Below are 9343 nucleotides of genomic sequence, written 5' to 3'. Positions count from 1 at the left end.
GTGCTGGGATAACTATGAACATTTATGTAGTGAGTTTAACCAAATGAAATACCCGAATAGTTTCGTATGGTTGTGAATACTTAAAACAGGCGATGACTCGTTTTTCTTCTAGCAAAAGGAAAATTAAATTGAACATTCATCAATTACATTACCACGTTTCGATAAATTGCAAATATTCAGATGAATAAGAAGTCAGGAGAATCTCATAAAGATGCTATACAGACTCTATTTACTGATCTTGACGGTGCCAGTATATTCTTTTAAAAGGCGAACTGCCTTGCAGACAAAAAAACAGAATGATGAGTGCTCAGTACACAAAAAATGAAACAATTGATACTTGCTTCCATTATAATTTACACAGACTGACAGTGTAGAACTTTAGATTCCGGCTTTCTGTGCGCAAATTGAAGTGATTAGCTGATAGTGAAGAATTGTTAAAACGCTTTCTCTGCGTCCGTGTGTGTTTGGGAGTGTCACGCTCACAGTTATACAGCAGTATTTGAATATTTGCCCGATGTGTGGGCTGATGCAGAGTCAGAATGCAAAGAAGAAACCGTAATCATGCACAATTATCTGACAGGCTGCGGCTCCTCTTAAAGGTCATCGATGAAGTAAAAGGCTGCAAAGAGAGCGCCAAAATATTTGTGATATTTGTGGAGAGATTTATTTATTTACACACTTTTTACTTTTGAATCAACGAACAACTGGTTCTTCTGAACAAACGCACGTGTTGCTCGAGACAGTTTGTGTGGGTTTGTGATCTCTCTTTCTTTTTTCTTTCCTCTTTAACACTCGATCGCGGACCCACTGAAAATAAAGCTTAGAAAGGTGCGCGTAAAAGGCGCGTTTGATGCGTTGTGATCAACTCCAAGCCGATCAAAACCCGTTAGGACTCACAACTCCCTCCTCAGTGCCTGGCAAAGAGAGGTGTAACATACCTGCTTTTAAGATTTAAATTCTGGATTTTAAAAATAGAAACAAAGGGAGCATAAACGCTACTTAACTCACTGAAAACCGGAAAATGGTTATAAAAAGAAGTGGAAAAGCAAACAAAGCTAAACCCACTGCGTCCAAGTTTTCCCTCGTTTTGCACTTTGTAACACTTGTTTTCAAAATGTCCCCGTTTTCACTTTGCAATCTATTATTTATCTGAAGCATTTTTTTTAACAGGAAAACATGACCAAGCGCATTAGAGGAGCGCGCTCAATTGCGCAAGAGCATGGCAGTTAAAGCACACCTTTTGTTTGACTCAGTTTAGATATTTAGAATATGAGCTGCAACAGAAAGGTCATATTGTGTGGGAGGAATCTATATGACTCAAAACGAAAAAACACACGAGCCTTTTTCTGTGTTTGGGTGTTTGTTTGTGTGGTGTGCGTCTGGGAGCGAGATCAGCGTCTCAGCGCTTCTGCAGCTTTTCAGACTGTGAAGACGTCTTTAGATAGTTGCTTATGCAGCCAGTGGACATTTCAAAGCTCTCTTAAACACTCTGTTTACACATGTAAACAAACCAGGAGATCAATATTAGCCTCAACTCAAATTTAGACATCAGTTTAGTCACAGTGCTGGTATGATGGCTTCAGAATAACTGGGGTTTTCTTAAAAAATATAAATAGACACCAAAGAACTTGTCAACACTTTAAATGCCCTCCACTCATTTCATATAAACTGAAAATGCACTGCCAGCATGCAAACACTACTGTCACTCTGTCAATGGTATCCTTGTCAGCTGGGGACACATCCAAGATCAATGATGTTCACTCAATTAACCTGATGGATAAAATGTCAGAGAGGTTATGGATGGAAGTGCATATAGCATCTCTCTCTCACTATGTTTATGTACCAGGCTGTGTGTGTGTGTCTACGGCCCACAGTGGAGACAGAGGGTGAGGCCTGGCCCTTCTACAGCACCCTGTGTCCAGAGCAGAACTAGGTCAACAGAGACCGCTGGTTGGTGAGTTGGAACGATGCTGTGCTCTCACACACAGGAAAGAAAAGGAGGGAAAAAAGGAGAAAATCCTTGCCTTCCATTGAGGGATAATTAGAGAGTGTTTGACCTATTTGTCCCCTTAAATAAACCGTTGGCCATTTAGTCGAGAGCATGCCCTCCACTGGACCCCTCCAATTATGTTTTTTTTTTTTTTTTAAATATTGGCAAATTGCCGAAGTTTGAAGGTTTCTCCATCTTTTTGTCTCCAATGAAACTTACATCCAGAGATGTCCTGTATGCAGTAACTGTCAGTTGGTCGGAATCTGAATATTTAAGCATCCCGCTCATTAATGATTCGACTGGATTTAGGTTTTTCTACAGCTGTATCCATAACTAAATGAGCATTATATGAAATAAATTGATGTAGTAAATAGAATAAACTCACAATGAAATGAAATCCAAGGATTCGATAAAACAAAGTGCTATGTAGTATAATAAACTGTGATTTTAAAAGATTACTAACTAATTTTAAAAGATTGTTCTGTAAAAATGTATCCTTTTGCAGAAGTCTTGCATAATATAGAGGCAAGTTACAGTGATTGCACTGTTTCCAGCTGCTTTAAGAGGAGTTTTTACAAACCCATCTTACAATAGTTACATGCACATCTGGCCCTGTAACCAACTCCCCCTCCTCCAACTGAAGTCAATGCACTTTAAAAGCCACCAATAAAATCTTAATATCAGAACTTATATGCAGTCCCTGAAGAATTGCTAAAACAAAAGGTCATGAAGCTGAGTTTATTTGTAGCTCACGCTTTAACTGAAACAACTTCATCATAGCTGTGAGAAGGAAATTGAATTCAAGGACAGATGAAGTGTAATTCAATACTGTTACATACTGCGAAGGGTTGAGCTGGCACAAGGAGCACAGCGTAGTAGTTAAAACAAACTGGTTTTATTTGACCCAAAAATGCTGAGAGTCAAATCACAGTTCTGGGCCTTTAAAAGAGGACAAACTAACCTTATACTGGTGTTACAATGTGACACCAGCATAAGGTATCAGAGTAACATGACTAACTGCTCACCAACTCATCAACTGACTGACTAAGGGGAACTTAAATACTGGCTGGCCACACCTACAAACCAGACACACAGATAACACACAGTAGCAGATCATCTAATTACAAACAAACAAAGCTTAGTTTCAATGTTACTTTAACGTAACTGCAATCGAATCCACAACAACTTTTGGATTAAACGAGACAAACAAAACTTGGTATGACCCAGTCAGCACTTCCTGTATTTAGTAGTGCTGTTTAATTCAGAAGCGCAGCTGTGCGGGGCTCTCCCACACAGGTACACACTCCATCACAGGAGCAAGAACTTCATGCAAAAGAAGATGAATTTAAGAAAGGAAAGTTAAAAGTTAATGTATGAGCTACAGAAACAAATGCCAAATAAGCATGTGTGTGATATACAATATAAAGGACCATGTGTCATCATTTATGTGTACACATGTGTACCGAAAACAAAGACTTCAATATGCTGTGTATGGTATTGGTGCATGGGATTACCCACTTTATAGCTGTGCGAGTGTGAGTGCAACTATCACGCGTACATTGCAAAATTTCCAGCATTTCCTTATTACGTATGTGTTTTATATTTCAAAGGGGGTTATGTAATAGAAAAACGCATAATGTGACACAAGCTGACAGGAAGTGGAACACATGTAGACCCTCAATGTGTCCCATATTCAGAGTACGGGGTTAGTGAGGGTTGGTGCGGGGTGTTGAGTTCCATGTCCTATTCTCTCTTCAGTCCGTCAAAACATTCTGAATCAACAGATAACTTAGACCCCAGAGAAACATAAAAATGTGTTACTGCAGGATTGTATGCGAACCCAATATTACACAGATGCATGCAAAAGTAACTTACCCTCTGAGCTGGCTCAAATTGCCCTAGACCGAATCGTGTTTCCTCTTTATTCTCACTCGGGAGCAGGACTCAGGCGCCATTTGCATTTGTACAGTAGTGTTTGTGTGCGCAAGATTGATAAAGGCACAGAGGGAAACTATACGGAAGTGACCAAACATATCAACTGTTGGAGGACTTCAGCTGGTGCCTCATGAGTGAGGCCTATGACTAAGATCGGAAAAGAGTAGGAGTGTGTCTTTGCCAATGTTGCCATACCAATACTGCGGAGAAAAGAAAGAAGGTAGGAAAGAGTGGATGGCGATTGGACCGGGTAAGGGCACGCCGAACAGGATCAAAAATAGGCTGTGTGTGTGGAGTAGGATGGCAGTGGAAAACATGCCTATTGAAGTAAACATTTACGTTTTCATAAAGTCATTGACACCCAAAAGTAGAATTATATTTAAGTGCTGTTCATACATTAAGTACAGTATAATACCTAGCATGCAAGCAGTCATTCCACAGACCACACAACAACTTAAAGGGGAAGTAATCACTAAATTTGCCGGCTTCCTCTTCTCTGTTCCAAGTGTATCTTAATAAGTTAGTTAAAGCTGAAGTTGAAAAAAAAGAGCACAAGACCATCCATTCTGTGTAGCCCATTGCCCTTGAATGCATTTGCTGGTCTTTATTGATACATGGCTGTGAGTAATAACCTTGCCAAGAATAGATGCTCTTCATGGGGAAAAGAGAATTTTACAATTTCATCTTTGCCAGTTATTTTGTTTGATAATCCCTGACCAAATTTTCTCTGCCATTGTGTGGACTCACACCCTCACATCACGATGAGCCCTCCCTCCTATCTCTCATCCCTGCTCTTCTCTGTTCCACACTACGTGCCTCTCTATTTATACTGTTGAGTCAGTTTCCCTCTGACAGGACTGAGTGATAAGGAAGACTGAATCATCATGTCTTAGAAACTCAAGCTTTCATCTTTTGATACTCCCTAAAAAGTAAACACAGCATGGTTCATTAAAACCTCCAAAAGAACTGACCAGAAACAAAGTTCTGATAATGACAACTTTGCTAACAAACAGCAAGTCATAGATTAGAAAAGCATCAGTGTGTGCCCAGTGGAACATCCCTGGCATCGGTGGTGGCTCCAGAGATGGAGAGTTGTATCACTCCAGCAGGATGCTGGTCCATAGGTGTCTGGTTTCAGATGGCGGACATGCTGGGAGCACAGTGTGGAGCACAGCACAGCCAAGTGGACGACAATGGGAACACGCAGAGACACAGGTGTCCCTACCAAGAAACACAATGTGTGAAAAGACTGTGTTTATTTGTGAGCCTGAGTATGTGTGTACACATGTGAGCATACTGTCATGCATGTAACACGTGTTGATTTACTGTAAATGCACTTCTGCAATGCACGGGCTTGTGTGTGTGTTATGTATTTACGTGTGTTTGTGTTAGCGCTCTGGTATTGATTCACTTGCACTCAAGCTGCACTTTAGCAGCGCTCATGCATACTTCCCTCAGGACGATAACACCTGCAAATGGAAATGAAGAAAATATTCCTAAAAGAGAGACGCGTGGCTCTATGAAGACTGAACAATAACAAGAAGCAGTCTTGTTGCAGACAAAGAATGGAAATTCACCTCACTGTGACAATGTGTATTGCAGCGCCCATTACTGTTTTTCTTTTTCTTTATTTACAAGTCTGTGTGTGTGTGTGTGTTTGTGCGTGTGTGTTTCTTTCTAGCTCTCTCCCTGTAACTCACTGGAGGATGCTAACCCATCAGGTCCCTTGGCTCCCTTCCATGGGATGATGTCATTTTAGATGACATCACCATGCAGTGTATGTGTGTGTGTTTGTGCTATGTGTATGAGTGTGTGTGCAGCCCCCTTCACTACAACCCCCCCCCCCCCCCCCCCCCCCCACACACACCACCTCCCTGCAGCCCTCCCTTTGCTTCTTTTCTCAGAGGGAAGGTGCTGTTTGACACACACCCGCTATACCATCGTCCAAACTGCCGTGCTAGCACAAGTGCTCGCAGAAGGCAGAGCAAGGAGAATAAGAGAGACAGACTGCCAGGAAGCCAGAAACACACACACACACACACAAAAGAAGGAGGCGAGGTAGTCTTTAAAGTAGTAGTGGTGTGATCTGAGGGCAGAGAAAGTGGTGTGGAGAGAGGGGATGGGCTCTGAGGGGCAAGTCAGTTTAATTACACAATATTGGTCCTACTATAACACCACAAAGCCCATGCACAAACTGTCATTAGTATAAAAAAACCCGTGGACTGGGGAGTGCCACAGTCTGTGTGAATTGGTTTTTGGCTCTATTGTCTATTGTTAACATGGTTATATATAAGACTCAACAGTCTGGTCCAAAAAATTCCAGTAAACAAATGAGTTAAAAAGGAATAATTCAACGTTTTGGAAAATTTGAGCCTTTGCTTCCTGCTAAGAGTTAATCTGTAACCGAACATTAAATAATGGGTTGCAGCCAACAGCTTAGTGTAGTTCCCTTTCTTCCAGGATTGGAAGCAAGAGGAAACAGCTAGGGTAACAAAATCCACATTCCGAAACCTAGAATGCAAACAAAAGGACATACTTGATCTTCTTTATTTAGTATGATACATATAAAAAAAACCCAAAATGTTAAAATGTGGTGTAATAGTAATAGCTTGAAACATTTCTGCACACCACGAGTTCTCATTTTTGACTTTTGCTTGTATTTCACTAATGATAAACCTTTTGTCTTCTGTGTTAATCATATGTTTTGCTGACCCATCCATATACCTCAGCTTCCTTTTGAAGCTTAATATTAATGCAGTATGTTGGAATATCCAGATTTACAACAGAAAACCCCCCAAAATCTTTGCAGCATGTTACAAAACCCTTGATTTGGTCTCTTCAGCTAGTCAAAGGAGCTTCACAGACATATCTCTTCAGCTAATTTACCCCTTCATGGCAGCAGTATGTTTTTTTTTTAAACTCGCCTTTTTATTTTGCATTCAGGCTTAAAATCATTAGAAGCGTGGCTGCTTTGGGTGTCAGCTGGATGCCTTGCTAACTGTCTGCTAGGCTTCACCTCAGCTATTTCAAACTGATCTCTTGCCTTTGTCGTCTTGGTGCCTTGTTGTGTAGTTAATTCTACTTACAGCCTGTCCAAGAAGTCTGTGCACCAGTTTTGCTCAGTGAAATCTGACTCTTTTGTCTTTAGTGTGTCTGTGGGATGCACCAGTAAAGCTGGGTGCTAACCAAGCACGATAGTGTTAGCGGATAACTTACCCATTAACACGAGCTTCAAAATTTTCACAAAGCATTCATTAGCCAATAGATGATGTCAGTGGATAAGTTCATCTTCTATATACAGTCTACAACTGCCTATCGCTATGAAAAGCCTGTTATTTGAAAATATAAACTATATTGGTTTCAGATTTGACTGATGATTAAAGTTTTCACAGAAGAACTACGTGAGCTACTGTTATCTTTAACACCCACAAATTATGAATGCATACATTACAAACAGCATATCAACATTGCGAGCTGTTTTACAATAAATACTATCGCCATGCAGCAGTTGACCTTTTCTAATTTAATTTTACAATTACAGGGTGACAAGAACGCTCTCAAATTTTTGCCTCGACTAATTTAGTACAAAGATCTTCTCACTCACGTCTTTCATATGAGTCTCAGAGCAGCAGAGGCACTCCCACACTGAAACACGCCTGCTCTTTATTGAGCACAGTTGGCACTCTGAGCCAATGATGTCATCCTGGCGAATAGGGCAGCAATATGGGGATCAGCAAGTTTCTGAAATAAGACACAATGGGGATAGACATCATGTTTAGTAGTAGATATTCAAACTATCGGGACAGAAAGGTGAAGTCGCTGCTTCTTTTGTGTTTTCCTGTCTTCTATAGAGGACAATAAGGAACTTTGTAGACTTTCTGTCCACAATGGCTGGTCTCAAATTACATATTGCAAGTCTCAAAATATTGAGGCATGGTTAGAGGTTTTCATGTGGTGATGCGGAAGAGTTTTGATAAGTGGTTTTACAGTCTGGCAGTGAAATCTGTTGTTTTCAGCTGGGGATTGTTACATAGCGTGGCACAGATTGTAACCATCAGTTTGAAGCAATAACAGTCTCATTTTTAGAGGTTTGTATATGTGCTGAGGTGGGGGATTTCATTATCAGCCCCATAACCTATAACTAGGTTGTGAGGTCCGGGGATTTGGTCATGGCGTTCACCCGTCTGTCCTGTGAGAATAGGCCAAGGCCCCCGTCACCTCCACCTGCTCCATCCTCCAGAGGGGACCAAGGCTAAATTTAGTCCAACAAGGAAGCTCGTTTGTGGACGCGAGGCAGGAAAGAGATCCTCCAGATTGTTGGAAAACTAGGGCCTTCATTTTTGTGCCAAACATAGAGGGAGGGTATTTACTGCAAAAAATATTCCTCTTCAAGACCTGCAGTGTCAAAAGCAATATTTTTTAATATTAATGTGACATGACTTTAATCACAGACTGTATAGAAAAGATGTAACCACTTTGATGTCATGGCCTCACTCACATGAAGCCATTAATTTTGAGGATTTTGGCTAACTTGGTGTTTTGACCAGTTAAGGGGTGTCTCTGACTGAGAACCCACACATCCTAGCACCTTGTTAATCACAAAGCCCGGTTTTCTTTATTGGACCAGTATTTGCAACATGAATGTTGTCCCGTATTAAATTTGCCTTGAAACAACTGAAACCGTAAAATCATCAGAAAAAGTGTGGTCACAGAACAAATAAGAAATAGGCAGGTTTTCCTCAAAACTGCTGGCTATTAGAAATAATGTCAGATTAACCCTTTAAAGCCGGTTGGAGCAGGCTCTGTTTTGTAACTATTTTTAAATCCCGGTAAAACTGCAACCATGTAAGCTAGCGCAATAATGTTTTTGCATATGAAACCGGAGGAGTTGTACTTACATCTTATGCCATCAGCTTGTCCTAGGTCACGGTTTCCTTCCACGTATAGCTTTGCAAAAACTGCATAAAAAGCACTTGCAGCAACAAAAACATAATATTCCAGAAACACGCTTTGCCAATCCGATCAGCTGCTCATAACACCTCCTACGTTGGAATAGACGTCAGCGCGAACTATCGCATGTCCGCCATTACCTGCCTGAAACCGGAAGTGATGTTGTTTTCGAGGAAATGTAGTTTTTTGTTTTTTTTTTACCTTCAGGTCCTTATAAGCCTATACTGGTGTTTTTAAAAGTTATGTTTGACTTTATGACTTTCTGTGTCGTTTCTGGGATGCTTATTTTCGTTTTTCCTGCAGTATATAAAAATTGGTGTATTTCAAAAATAAAACTATGAAGACACTCGAAATAAATTTCCTGTGGTGGGAAACTATTTTGTGTAACTTTTTTGTATTTACAGTTTTGCGGGATAAGCCTCTTAAATTTCTCTAACTAGAAATATATGTTAAAAAAAACCAAAACGA

The sequence above is a fragment of the Mchenga conophoros genome, linkage group LG16 (assembly GCF_057382185.1).
Source record: "Mchenga conophoros isolate Kocher_MC1m ecotype Shallow Benthic linkage group LG16, M_conophoros_male_GT1.1, whole genome shotgun sequence".
In the NCBI taxonomy this organism is placed as follows: Eukaryota; Metazoa; Chordata; class Actinopteri; order Cichliformes; family Cichlidae; genus Mchenga; species Mchenga conophoros.
The sequence above is the reverse complement of the archived record's forward strand: the minus strand, read 5'-3'. Positions refer to the sequence as shown.